Source organism: Eumetopias jubatus, unplaced genomic scaffold (assembly GCF_037043125.1).
Source record: "Eumetopias jubatus isolate StellerSeaLion01/CBP00866 unplaced genomic scaffold, mEumJub1_p1.0 scaffold_3, whole genome shotgun sequence".
Taxonomy (NCBI): Eukaryota; Metazoa; Chordata; class Mammalia; order Carnivora; family Otariidae; genus Eumetopias; species Eumetopias jubatus.
In genome coordinates this window covers 163951584-163966021 of record NW_028274809.1, presented here as the reverse complement: position 1 = coordinate 163966021, position 14438 = coordinate 163951584, and the positions used below count along the sequence as shown (strand labels likewise).

The following is a 14438-nucleotide window of genomic DNA, read 5'->3' as shown; positions in this document are numbered from 1 at the left end:
ATTTAGGAATAAAGGTATATACAAATGATTATTCATAATTTCACCAACGGTTTCTCCTTATCTCTGTCAGTCAACCTAACTCTAAGCTATATAATTAAAATTAGTTTCCATTATACAAGTTTTTAATCCTCAATTATTAATTTATTTTATGTCCAAAGGATGTAAAATACTGTTATGCTTATCCACCACTGAAAGAAAAAAGAATTTCAGAATGGCTATTTAAATGTACTTTCGGGGCACCTGGGTGGCTTAGTTGGTTAAATGTCTGACTCTTGATTTCAGCTCAGATCATGATCTCAGGGTCCTGGGATTGAGCACAGGGGGGAGTCTGCTTGAGGATCCTCTCCCCCTGCCCTTCTCCCTGCTCTTTCTCTCAAATAAAGAAATAAATCTTAAAAAAAAAATGTACTTTCAAGTTCTTCAAATAATCTCAGTGAAATACTAACTCATTGATTAAGAAAGCAATATTCTTTTGCTCAAATATACTAGTAGACTTAGATAATTGTTAAATAAAATCTGAGGTCATCTAAGAAATATACTATTTTAACCTGCACCTTTGGGGCGCCTGGGTGGCTCAGTTGTTAAGCGTCTGCCTTTGGCTCAGATCATGATCCCAGGGTTCTGGGATCGAGCCCCACATCGGGCTCCCTGCTCTGTGGTAGGCCTGCTTCTCCCTCTCTCACTCCCCCTGCTTGTGTTCCCTCTCTCGCTGTGTCCCTGTCAAAAAAAAAAAAAAAAAAATCTAACCTGCACCTTTTACCATACATACTTTAGGTACCCATGAAATGTTTGGAAAGTTTAGGGTCTTTTTTTTTTTTTTTTTCAAAGTAAGCTCCATGCCCAGCATGGGACCTGAACTCACAATCCTGAGATCAAGAATTGAGCCAAGATGAAGAAAGAGTCTGACACCTAACCGACTGAGTCTTGCAGGTACCCCTAGTGTCTTTTTCTAAATTCTTGGATATATTGATCATCTCTACATTTTATCTGGAAATATTCAAGCATATAAAGTTGACTCAGATCTGTAATTGACATGATAAACACCCATCTGAGTAACTGAAGATGCCAGCATTTAAAATGCCTGAAATACAAAATGCATTTTTCTAAAATGTGGCTGAACTACTTTCTGCAACACTTCCAGTCAGCTACTTGGTGGGTGCAGCTGATACTTTTTACCACTAGGTGCTACTCTTCCTCCATCACATACGTATCTCCAGGCTCAAAAGCAAGATAGATGCAAAACCAACTGAGTCCTTTGTTTCCTGACCGCTATTTAAACAAGCTAAAACTTCACCTTGCATATTTACTCATCAGTGTAACAGTACAGTATTTTGAAAATGGTTGGCCAAGCATTCAACATTTTGTAGAAAGTGAAGCTTATCCCCGCTTTCTGCAGTATCACCCCATACCACATTTCAGAAAACTAGACTATCAATACCTCTAGTTGCTATTAATTCATATTCATGAAAAGAAGCTATGGGGTTATAATCTCATTAAAAAGACAGTTGACATGACCATGATTTCTCCCCAGAAAGGTGGCATATTATAATATCTAAACAATTTTACATGTGAGATAATAAAAAACACAAAACTTGAAGTTATTATATATTACAAATCACTCAAAGGCCTTATTATTGATCTGTATTTGTGAAGGAGGAAAATGTATGGAATGTGTTTATAGTCTCATGCTAAATGTCTTGAGATAGATGATAAGTAGCTGATAGGATCCCTGTTTGTTTAGCTTTTCTGGAAGGATTTCTCCCACCCAGTGCTTGTGGATAAGCACATCGTAAACATTTTTGAAGATAAAGAGGACATAAACCACCCTCCTATTTATGTCCACTGGACCTTTTTGAGGAAAAGTTTTATCAAGGCATTGGATTGAAAATTCAGCAATTCTAAATATTAAATTTTAAAAATTTCCCTCCCAATGGATAAAAAATTTGAGGTGGGAAAAAATTAAAAGCTAAATAAATTGTGATTAAAAAAACACAAAATAAGCCAATTGGGCAGATTAGATACTTGGAACATATTTCTTCATGTCTTCCCTCAGATTCACCCATCCACTCACTGACTCACTCACGCAAACTTTTATTGAGCAAGCTTATGTATTTCAGATACAAAAATAAAATGGAATGGCCTCTATGTTGTGAAGGCTTGAAGTTTAGGATGAAGCGGGGCTGGCAAGGAAGAGAAGGAGAGTCAGATTTGTAAGCAGAGAATTGGCATAGTGACAGCTCCCAGGATCCTCTTTCATTTGAGCAGGATGACAAATATGAATAGAAGGATCCTTTGGTGACTTTCACATGCCTTGAGACTAAGTGGACAAAAATGTTCCACTGTCTGGATAGATGTGTTCTTGAACTTGTCGGTGGCTGTGCTGTCCATCGCCTGGTAGTCCTGCAGGCAGGACGTGGCCACATGACTGAGTTTGGGCCAGAGATTGATGTGGGAGTGTTGGGCAGGACACCTGGACAGGTGCCTGCCTTCCTCTGGGTTACCAGCCCATCTCATTGTAATTGGATCATTGGAAATATAATCGACACTGGTTTTTGTTTTACTCGTATCTCTTGAGTCTTGTTTCCCTGTCAAGGAACTATTTTGATTAGAGGAATAAGGACCTGCTTTTTGCTCTAACTTTGGAGATAGGATTTTAGGGTTTCGACAGACAGAAATAGAAATAACATGATGAGCAAATCCAGCAATTCAGCCCCTTTCACACCAGCAAGAGTACAAGTCACCCACAAAGGTTACTTTTGAAGGTCGAAAGAGAATTGAAGTGAAAGGAATATTGATTAATCCAGAGGAAGCTGAAAAGGCTCTGTTCTTCAGGTAGACCCAAAGCGGCAGGATCCAGGTGTGTCATGTTAATAAAGGAGGCTAGAGACACACTGAGAGACAGCAAAAGTGAGAGGTGGGAAATGATCTTTCCATTATTCCCTCTTGGTTAGAAACCCCATTATATGCTCTATTGGCTCCCTGAACTCCTCTTTTGAGGAGAAAAGAATAGTGAAGTGTAATCCCATGTCTTTAAGTGCTATTTTGAGAAGGCCCCACTCACATCCCCATTTCCTTCCTTGCACCACTTGGATGCGTCCACTCCTTCCCTGGGTACGTCCAACTCTGAGCCTCACCTGAGTAGCTGAAAGTAGTTGGCACAAAAACCAAACAAACACATATGCCTTTTGATGTTCTTGTACAGGGTGCATGGCTATTTCCTTATCCTGCTGACAGAACAGAGTTCCCTCGCTCCTCCTCTGAACTGAACATCGGAAGGTTTGATCAGAACATTTAAATACCTAACACACATAGTTAGCCTTCCTGGGGTGCTCTGAGAAAACACGCAGGATAATCATCTGGTTACTTGAAGCTGCTAACTAGGGAAAAATATTCCTCTTAAATTAAAAAAAATAAGGCTTATTTGAAACTTAGGACATCAACTAAATGATTATACCAATGTTTTAAACATCTTCAGTTTAAGCGGTTTGGATATGCATGCGTTATTCTGTCTATGCTATTATTTTTTCTTAGAAAAACGTTTTCTACGTAGTAGGTAGAAAGGAAACGTTAAACTGAATCCAGGTTCTTAATCAGTTGAATTCATTCATTCATTCAATTGATATTTCTTGCATGGACACTGTGAATGTGATAAACAGAGGGTTGTTTATTTATCGTAAAATTTGTGTAATGTTTGCCTTCTCTGCTGAGGCTAGAAGGCTGCCTGCCTTGCACACAGCTGTATCCTCAGAACACAGCGCAGGGCCTTACACGTGGTAGAAGCGTAATGCCTGGAGACCCGCTACTTCCACTGTCCAAACAACACAGATACTTGGGGCAGTTTGGGAAGGGCTGATATAACGTCTAGCTAGAAGGCTAGAAGAATTGGAAGGATGATGGAGATTCTATCAGGAAAAGGGATTGGATAGTCCAAATATGTATAAAATTCATGGAACAACTCTCCCACTCTCCTTGGGATATATTAAAAACACCTGGTCCTGTGTTAAATTGGGTAGGGGAAAGCTAAGCTTCCAGATTGTGATGACGTCACACACTGGGACAATTCCTGAGATAAATGAAAGCTGCTTCTTTCTATCTTTAGTATCTCTATATTTCTATGGCTGAGTTATTTGCAAACAGTGATAAATGTAGGGTGATAGACCCTTTGGGGGCATGACTTAAGCGTAAATAATCAAAGGGCTGATGAAAGTTTAACTGCTTCATTTTTTTATTTTACTTTTTAAAGATTTTATTTATTTATTTGAGGGGGGGCATGAGAAAGGGAAGGGTCAGAGGGAGAAGCAGACTCCCCACTGAGTGGGAGCCCGATGTGGGGCTTGACCCTGGGACTCCAGGATCATGACCTGAGCCGAAGGCAGAGGCTCAACCGACTGAGCCACCCAGGTGTCCCTGACTGCTTCAATTTTTTTTTTTTATTTAAATTACCGGACTTCATTTCTTAGAGCAGTTTTAGGTTTATAGAAAAAATGAATAGAAAGTACAAAGAGTTCCCATATACTCCCACCTCCGAAGTTTCTTCTGTGTTTTCCTTTGGTGTAGTGTATTTGTTACAATTGATGTGACAATTGATGGATACATTAGTTTATTTTTTTTTAAGATTTTATTTATTTGAGAGAAAGACATAGCAAGAGAGGGAACACAAGCAGAGGGAGTGGAAGAGGGAGAAGCAGGCTTCCCTCGGAGCAGGGAGCCCAATGCGGGGCTCGATCCCAGGACCCTGGGATCATGACCTGAGCCGAAGGCAGACGCCTAACGACTGAGCCACCCAGGCACGCCGATGGATACATTAGTTTAAACTGAAGTCCATATTTTACATTAGGATTTACTCTGAGTTGTATAATTCTATGGATTTTGCCAAATACATAATGATTGCCTCAGTTTTCATCCAGCATAAGGGCTCAATAATATAAGATTTTAGTAGAATGAGGGGCACCTGGGTGGCTCAGTTGGTTAAGTGGCTGCCTTTGGCTCAGGTCATGATCCCAGAGTTCTGGAATCGAGCCCCACATCGGGCTCCTTCCTCAGCGGGGAGCCTGCTTTTCCCTCTCCCTCTGCTTGCCAGTCCACTTGCTTGTGCTCTCCCTCTCTCTATCTCTATCAAATAAATAAATAAAATCTTAAAAAAAAGGTTTTAGTAGAATGAACAGGTGAGAAACCAATATAATTAAAAAATCAATTTGTGCAATAAAATGATTTAAATTATGTGGATTGGCACCATATTATTTAATAGGTTTTTACTTCCACTGTAATGTACTTATAAAAGTAGATTTATTAGTAAATGTTCACTTGTTATACTTGTATGGTTTGATTTATTTAAGTAAATGAATAAAAATGATTATAAAACACTTTGGAAATATTTGATAATAATGAGAGTATTGCCTTCACATTTAGTCAAAGATTTAACAAGAAGAAAATTCTGCCTTTTTTTTTTCTTTCAACCTGGTAATCACTGGGTATGTGGACATATAAGGCATCACTGGTCTACTGTTTGCCATGTATCCTGGCATATGGGGAATGTGTAAGACATATTAGCTATTGATTATGATTGTAAGTTCTCTAAAATTAGAGGTATTAAATCAGGGTTGATCCCTGAAAATGGGAGAGGAGATTAGAAAAAAAACAAACCTGTTTACTTTTGCATAAGAAGTTGGTGAGGCAATTCTCTGAAATTATAGAATCTTAGAAATAGAAAGGAAGGAGCGGCTGGATGGCTCAGTCGGTTAAGCATCTGCCTTCGGCTCAGGTCACAGTCCCGGGGTCCTGGGATCGAGCCCTGCATCGGGCTCCCTGCTTGGCGGGAAGCCTCCTTCTCCCTCTGCCTGCCACTCTGCCTACTTGTGCTCTCTCTTTCTCTGTGTCAAATAAATAAATCTAAAAAAAAAAAAGAAAGAAATATAAAGGAAGTATATCATCTAGTGCAGCTTCTTAACCCAAATTATGAATCCCTTTTATGTCACTTGTCTTCAGTGGGCCTACAGCTTAGATCTATCGCAGGAATGGGAACACAGTTCTTGTTGAAGTGGCATTTCCCATCAATGGGTGGTTTCAGTTCAAAAGGTTTTCATGAGCTAAACCTGAACTTTTCCGTTTTAACTTCTACCTGCAGAACCTAGTTTTGCTGTTTGGTATTGGGAAGACTACAGCTGCCACGCTGCCTCAAACAGTACTACCTTCTAGGCGATTCTACTATATTCTAGGCTAAACTAAAAAAAGTCTTGCCATTCTATTGTTTTTGGATTCCTCAAAATCTTGCTTATACTCTTTGAAATAACCTTTGCCAATGGCAATAACTCTTTTTCTTTATTTATTGTTATTATTTGTGATAACACAACATAAAACCTACACTCTTAGCAAAATTTTGAGTACTAGGCACTAAACAGTACCATAGACCTCTAAGGACTTATTTATCTTGTATAACTGAACTTTGTGCCCTTTGACTAACACCTCTCTGTTTCTCCCTACTCCCAGCCCCTAGGAACCACTATTCTGCTCTGTTTCTATGAGTTTGACTATGTAAGTGATACCATGTAGTATTTGTCCTTTTGTGTCTAGCTTATTTCGCTTAGCATAATGTCCTCCAGGCTCATCCATGTCCCAATGGCATGATTTCCTTCTTTTTCTAAAGCTGAGTAATATTTCATTTTATATATATATACATTTTCTTTATTCATCCATCAATGGATATTTAGATAATACAAGAAAAAACAGACAGGTGGGACTATATCAAACTAAAAAGCTTCTGCACAGAAAAGGGAAAATCAACAAAATGAAAAGGCAACCTATGGAATGGGTGAAAATACTTGCAAATCATATATCTGATATGGGCTTAATATCCAAAACACGTAAGAAACTTCTATACCCTAATAGCAAAAAAACAAGTAACTCGACTACAAAGCGGGCAAAAGAATTGAATATTTTTCCAAAGAAGACATCCAGATGGCCAATGAAAAGGTATATGAAAGGTGCTCAACATCACCAGTCATCAGGGAAATGCAAATCAAGACAATAAAAACAACTCAAGATGGTGATGTCTACAGTAAGACATAAATACCGGTTTTACTATCAGTTATTGTGTTTCTATGATTGCATGTTCAGCTTTTTTTTATAAAATGAAGGATTTGATTTGAATAATTTCTAGAGTCCTTTCCAAATTTTAAAAGCTATTGTATTTGGTGTGTCTGTGTGTGTGTGTTACAGATATTCCGTCTTATTGGCTTCTTTTTTTTTTTTTTAAGATTTTATTTATTTCTTATTGGCTTCTTGAACTTGCAACTGATGCTGAGTCCCAGATAAATTTTCACATGAACTTCTGCTAAGCTGCATCTTATACAACTGTATGATATACATTTATCCCTATTACTTTATCTCTTGTTTCTTTTTGTTACTGAAGCCTATGTGGATGATTTTGAATGTTAATTCCATATTTGTTGGATTAGTAAGCCCAGCAAGATATGTGTCATCTAAAAATTTTGTTAACATGATTCTCACATATTCATTTAATTTGCTGATAAAAGTTGAGTAGAAAACAGAACCTTGTTCCTACTCCTTTCTCTTTAGTTTGACATTGTTCCATTCATCATCAATCTTGGATAGACCTGTGTTACCAACAATGGGCCCATGTAATTGATATTAAAATCCAGCCTCTCTCCCTAAATTGTCCAAAAAGATATTATGATTGAGCTGTCAAATATCTTATAAAAATATAGTATACTGTGATACAGTCTTACTACATTGCATGAGATTAGCAATGCAGCCCAAGAAGGAAAAGTGTTTTGTTAGAGATGACTTAGTGAAAGTGAGCTGTTATTGTTTCCAGAGGTCAGTTCTCTCTCTAAAAAGTCCATGAACAATCTATTTAAGAATCCATTCTGGAATTTTTTAGAGGAGGAGGTCAAGTTTCTAGTCTTTACTTTCTGGGAACTATCTTTTTTCTTTCCTTGGAAAGCTGAACAACATTGTCTCTCATTCATAGGTAGAAAAGGTCAATCCTTCAACACTCTGTTCATATACAGCCTAGAGACTGAAGACATAGAAAGGTACACAGGTGGGTGTGAAAAGTGATTTTTGGAGGGGACTGGGCATTGTCATATTAGTTATGAAATGCTTTCTTCCCCTGTGATCTCGTTATGCCTCCTTAACAGAATCATAAATAAATGATACATAATAGAGGAATTAATAATAAAGAATGTCTTCATTAAGAAATGAGCATTTAGATACAGTGCAATGTATCCACACACATACTTTACCTGGGTTTATGGCCTGTAAATGCAGTAGAGGGTTTCCTCCTGTCCCTAAGCTACACAGCCGAGGGTGAGACCACTGGGGCTCGTCTCTTCACAAACAGCTTGGACTCCTCAAGTCTGTCTGAAGAGCACCTGATCATAAGAACAAGTGACTAAGGGGGCTAAAAATGCTCTTTCACTAACATGCATGTAGTTTCAGTTCTTTATAGCTTATGAAGCTGTGGCTTCTTGCTGGTCGACAGCCATCTTTCCTCAAAAGAAGCTCAGGTTCACGTACTATGACACTATTTGGAAGGTGTGGTGGTTAATTTTTTGTGTCAATTTGGCTAGCCTATGGTGTCCAATTGTTTAGTCAAACGCCGGTCCAGTGTTGCTGTGAAGGTATTTTGAAGATGTGCTTAACATGTACAATTATTCAGGGACGCCTGGGTGACTCAGTCATTAAGCGTCTGCCTTCGGCTCAGGTCATGATCCCGGGGTCCTGGGATCGAGTCCCGCATCGGGCTCCCTGCTCTGTGGGGAGCCTGCTTCTCCCTCTGCCTGCCGCTCCCCCTGCTTGTGTTCTGTCTCTGGCAAACGAAGAAATAAAATCTTAAAAAAAAAAAGTACAATTATTCGGTTTTAAGTAAAGGAGATTATCTTCCATAACGTAGATGGGCCTCATCCAATAAATGGAAGGTCAAGAGAACCAAACACTGAGGTTTCCCAAAGAAGAAGGAATTCCGTCTCAAGGCTTGGGACTCCAGGCTGCTGGTTCTACAAAAATTTTGGGCTTACCAGCCCCCACAATCATGTGAGCTAATTCTTTAAAATTAATCGTTTTCTTTATCTTTCGAATGATAGATATTTAGACATAGATCTAGATATCCATCCTATTGATTCTTTTCTCTTGGAGAACCTGACACAGGAAGGTATCTTCCTTCCCTATAATGTTCCTGTGTGATACATGAAACTCCCAACGGCCCCCCCTGGTGGCCAGTCATTCTGATATTGTGCAGATTCTCATGAGCCATTTTGACCTCTGGAGCTACTGTGGCTTCCAACAAAATCAGGCACATAGTAGGTGCTTTATAAATATTTAAAGGGATGTTGAACGCAATGTAAAGAATGCAATGTAACTTCTGTTATATTGTTAATATCTCTTCCAGTAATGTCTGCTACAATCAATGTAAAACTTCTGTTTCCTTTGCAGGGTACACACGTGTTTTGCCTCTTGTGGGTCCACTGTACCATGGGCGCTGCAGGGAAACACCACAGTTGCCACTTGAGTTGGTACTCTTGCTGCCCTGTCCTCTTCAGGCCTGGTTCTTCATCACTTCCAGGCTTAGGCTCCTGGGTTGGGCACAGAGAGGAAGTCACCATCTTTGGATTTTCAGGACACCCGGAGTTTCCTTAGACTCCCTTTATGCCGCCTTACCTCTGCCCACTGCTACCTAGACTCTTCCTCCCAGGTGTTGCCAGTGGCTGAACTAGTTCGGAATAAAACTAAGCTATTTTATTAATTGTTCACCTGAGTTGCAAAGTCTAGGATGACAAGCCCTGAAACTGAAACTTCCAAACTGTCTAGATTTTGGCTAAATCCTTGAACCAGAGAGCAAATTTATCTTGGAAATGACTGACTTCTGGGAAGAAGAGGGAACAGCAGATGAAATGCCATTTACCTTGCCCATTTTAGACACTACTGATACTACTAGAGAGGTCATCCAAGAGACAGAGTAATAAAACTCTCAAGGTAAGCACATTTAGCAAGGAACTGTTGGGATTACAGAAGTGGGGTAGAGACAGGAACAGGAAGGTGGCAGTAGAAACTGATGTTTATGATGTGCCCATTATGTGCCAGACACTGTAAAATGCAGTGCTTTCTATCGTATTTAATCTCACAAGAGTCCGGCATTTTTGCTCTATTTTAAGATAAAGAGCTGAAGTTCATGATATTTAAATAATTTTGCCCCAAATCTTACATTTTAAATAACAAAGCCAGGAGAAGCGTACAGGTTCATCCAACTCCAAAGTGTATGATTTTCTCATATACTTGAGGAAAAGAAACTTATTTTCTAAACATAAATCATAATGGGCAATATCAGTTTAAAGTTTAGCAGAGTTTGAGGCCATTTCCTTACTGTGAAATATCATGCATATTTCCGCAGTAACTGGAAAGCAAATTAGGGAAACGTCCCTCCCCTCACTTAATTATATCAAACAAATGATCTTACAATTACATAAGAAGTCGCCCATTACAGTCTAGCCAGTGGCTTGGCTTCTTGTCCAAACCTCACAGTGAAAAATGCAGACTTTCTGGAACCACATATTAAAATCTCTGCGGTTGAATCGGCCCTTCTTCCTTCTGCAAAACCTAACCTCAATACTATTCAGCATATAGAGAACTCCGGGGATGAGATCCTTAAAGCCCCGTGTCAAAAGGTGAATACCTGATAATCATCATCTTGGTTTCATGCTCGTGAAAACTGGTTTTGTCCTAATTTATTCTCAGACACGTGGGTCTGTCCTGCAGTGAGGTGCCTAGTTTTATAGGCTTGTAAAGAGATTGACCCCACATTTGGCATACGTATACAGTAACGCAATGATGTTCTTGTCTAAACTGGCTCTGAAGAAAATTCCTAACAGATATGCCAAAAATGGTGAGCGATTCTGACATTTCCCAAATAAGCATATAGTCTCCAAGGTGATTATTTTGAATGACAATCCTCATGTGGGGCGTGAAATTGAGTAGATTTGACAGGGCTGCTGAAAAGCTGGAAGAGCACTGAATGTCGAGTCACAAAGCCTCTGTTGGCATCCCTGCCCTGCATCCAGCTCCCTGAGAGGCACCGTTTGCATTCTGTTGCTGCGTGAGGGGCAGGGGAAGTCATCTAACCTTTCTGAGCTTCCTTCCGCATTTGGGACACTGTTGAATGACACTTGCCGACACTGTGGTAATAATCAAGTGAAGCTGACAGTACGAAAGCCCTCAAAACAGTGGGGCACTGGAATAGAATGTGGTAACTCACTCATCGTTAACCTCCTGGTGAAGTCCCACAGTCTGAAACCAAGGCCTTCAAGTTCTTAGGAAACACCAGTGGTGTTAATAATTAGCCTTGGTGAGAAATCCCAGAGTCACCCGTGTGTGTGAGGTCCAGTTACTTCTGTGCTCGGTTTGATATGTAAAGCCACCGGTAGAATCCATTTGTTCAATTTCACAAGCCCCAGAAGACCAGTGGATACTGCTTGCTCTGGAATGCGAGAGCCTGGATCTCAGCACTTTTCACCAACTCACTTTATCCTTGTCTAGAGTAATGAGATCAGAGTAAACATACTAAGAAGCTGATGCTTTGCAAACCTTTATGGTATTTTCAAAGGCCACGAATGAAATCTTATTTATCACGTGTGGGACCGGGTTGGGCGAAGAGTAGGGCAATAGTGGGTCTATTCTGTCTGCGGGGTCAAACATGTCCTTGGAGATGCCTCCTGGAGGCAAGACTGTGCTATCCACAGAAGGCAGAAGTGAGAGCCAAGGATTTCACTCTTTCCTAATCCTAGTTCTTTCACAGCAACTATTTGGAGTTTTCAGTCACCAGTCCAGGAGCTCACAAGCACAGGGACACTAGAGCACCATTTCTGCCCGTGGCAGGGATAAACAGCTGCATTATGTTGGTCAAGTTACCTAACCTCCCTTTGCCTTGGGTACCTCATCAGTAAAGTGGGGAAAATAATAGAACCGATTTCCTTCATATATGTAGAGCTTTTGTAGAAGTGAGAAGCTAGAAAAGACAGCATTTAAAAGCATCAATTCTGGGGCGCCTGGGTGGCTCAGTTGGTTAAGCATGTGCCTTCGGCTCAGGTCATGGTGCTGGAGTCCCGGAATCAAGTCCTGCTTTGGGGCTCCCTGCTCAGCAGGGAGTCTGCTTCTCCCTCTGACCCTCCCCCTTTCATGCTCTCTCTCTCTCTTTCTCTCTCTCTCAAATGGAAAAATAAAATCTTAAAAAAAAAAGCATCAATTCTGAAATAGATTGCCTGGGTTCAAATCCCAGCTCCACCCCTCATTTGCTCATATGATCTTCTAAAAATTGGGTAGTTATAGTACTAGCCTCAAAGATGAAATGTGCTAATGCCATGGATGGATCTAACAGGGTCAGCACATAGTGCTATATGGAGCCTGCTGTTATATTACTAATTGTTTCTGGGAAAAGTCTCAGACACTATAAGGATATGGAAATTAAAAATTAAAAAATTTCCAACATTATTAATTTTTTTCCTGTGTTTGGTTCTATTAACTATAAAAGTCACATCATAGTGATGTTGGGATTTCCTTCATTTTCTAGGCCATGTCCTAGACTTTGGCTATGTCCCTCATTTAACATTTTCTCTCTCTTTTTTAAGGATTAGATATTGGTGTATATTTTGCTGGATCTTTATTGAGACTCTTTTATTCCCTGCTTTACTTCAAGTTCAGCATCCAATTCTTTTCTTTTTCTGAAAGCAACAAGTCAATGAATTTTAAAGGCTGCGTTCAGAAGGGATTCACACACATTGGAAGGATGATAAATGAACGAAACATTTATTTGGGGTAATTTCTGATTCTGTCTCTTCTCCCCTTTCCTCAGAGCATTCATTTCAGTGTTTTTGCCATTCGTTTACTCCTTCGGTATTTATTGCGGAGGCTTGTCAGGCCCTCTGACAGGCGGGGGAAAATCGGGGTTCTGACATTCGAGTGGTGTCTTACAGCTTACTGATCGTTCATGTTGAGTTTATTCAGTCCTCCGAGGCGCTCACTTCATTTCACCCAGCTCTTCCTCCCCTTTTAACTTTGTATTTCTCATAACCATCCTCATTTCTTTGCTCAGATCTTTAGTGTGCAGAATATTTGCCAAGTGCATGGGGGGCGCAGTGGGGTGGGAAGTTGACTGGAAGAGAAGGTGGTAGGTGCGGGGAGATACAAATCGGATAAGAACGTGGGTCAGAGAGGTTTCCCATACCCTAACGCTTTAGGACAAAAGGACAAAGCACCGTCTCTTATTTAGGAAAGTGCAACGAGTCACTTGCAAAGGAACAATGACCATCCATCTACCCGTCACCAGAAACTGGATTGAGACTAGACACAGAGCTGGCGATTTCCCAACTCCTCCCTTACCTTAAGTATATTAACATACGCAAGCCAGAGTTATGGCCCTCCCTTCGCTTATAAACACGCAGGCCCTTAAGTCCCAGCATTAAAGCTCCCCAGTTACACTTCTTGAATTTCATGATACTAACCAACAGACAAGAAATAGAACATACCAAATTGGCCAGAAAAGTATTTCTCCAGTCTCAGATCACCTGTGTCCTTCATCACTATGCCCCTCATGCACAACCTAGACTTCTGTGAAGAAATACCAATGGCTTCCTGCAGTAGGACTAGCTTGTGGTGGATGAACGGGTTATGTCAGTTGGTAGAGACTGAAGGTAGTATGCTGCCGGTGTGTAGGCATGCAGTATCTCTCACATTTGAGCTTATACTGATCTCTTCAAGGGTACTTTGAAGATTCACAAGATACAAGCCGATGATAATACAAGAAGATGATAACCACAGATAAACTTATACTGTTGAAATGTACCAAGCTCAGGGGCGCCTGGGTGGCTCAGTTGGTTAAGCAACTGCCTTCGGCTCGGGTCATGATCCCAGGGTCCTGGGATCGAGGCCGGCATCGGGCTCCCTGCTCGGCGGGAAGCCTGCTTCTCCCCCTCCCACTCCCCCTGCTTGTGTTCCCTCTCTCTCTGTCTCTCTCTTTCTCTGTCAATTAAATAAATAAAATCTTTAAAAAAAAGAAATGTACCAAGCTCATTCCTTACCTAGATGCCTTTAACTTGCTTTGCCCTCTGCCTGGAATGCTCTTCCTCCAGGACTGCCCATGGTTCTCTTTCTTGTCATTCAGCTCAAATGTCACTTTCATGGAGAGGCCCTCCCAGCCAGTCTATACATAGTATCTCCACTCTCAGTCCCTCTATCTCATTTCACAATTCTATTTACTTCATGGCATTTATCTCTACCTAAAGTGGACTTACCTATCTATATACTTATTATCTCTCTTCCTCACAACACTGTAAGCTCCAAGAAGGCAGAGATTATGTTTTAACACACTGAGTAGAAGGCACTTAATGTATATTGGTCAAATGAGCAAGTGAGCAACAGATACTTATTGA

General features: G+C 40.4%; 1 protein-coding gene across 1 annotated transcript in view; it reads left to right on the top strand.

Moving 5' to 3' along the window:
- Nucleotides 1–14036, top strand: part of LOC114211495 (putative glutamine amidotransferase-like class 1 domain-containing protein 3B, mitochondrial) — a 59608-nt gene extending 45572 nt beyond the window's left edge. Inside the window, exons 6-7 of the mRNA XM_088021877.1 lie at nt 829–930; nt 9454–14036. The gene's annotated coding sequence lies outside the window, so the exon portion shown is untranslated. The remainder of the gene's footprint in view (nt 1–828; nt 931–9453) is intronic.
- The last annotated feature ends 402 nt before the right edge of the window (nt 14037–14438 follow it).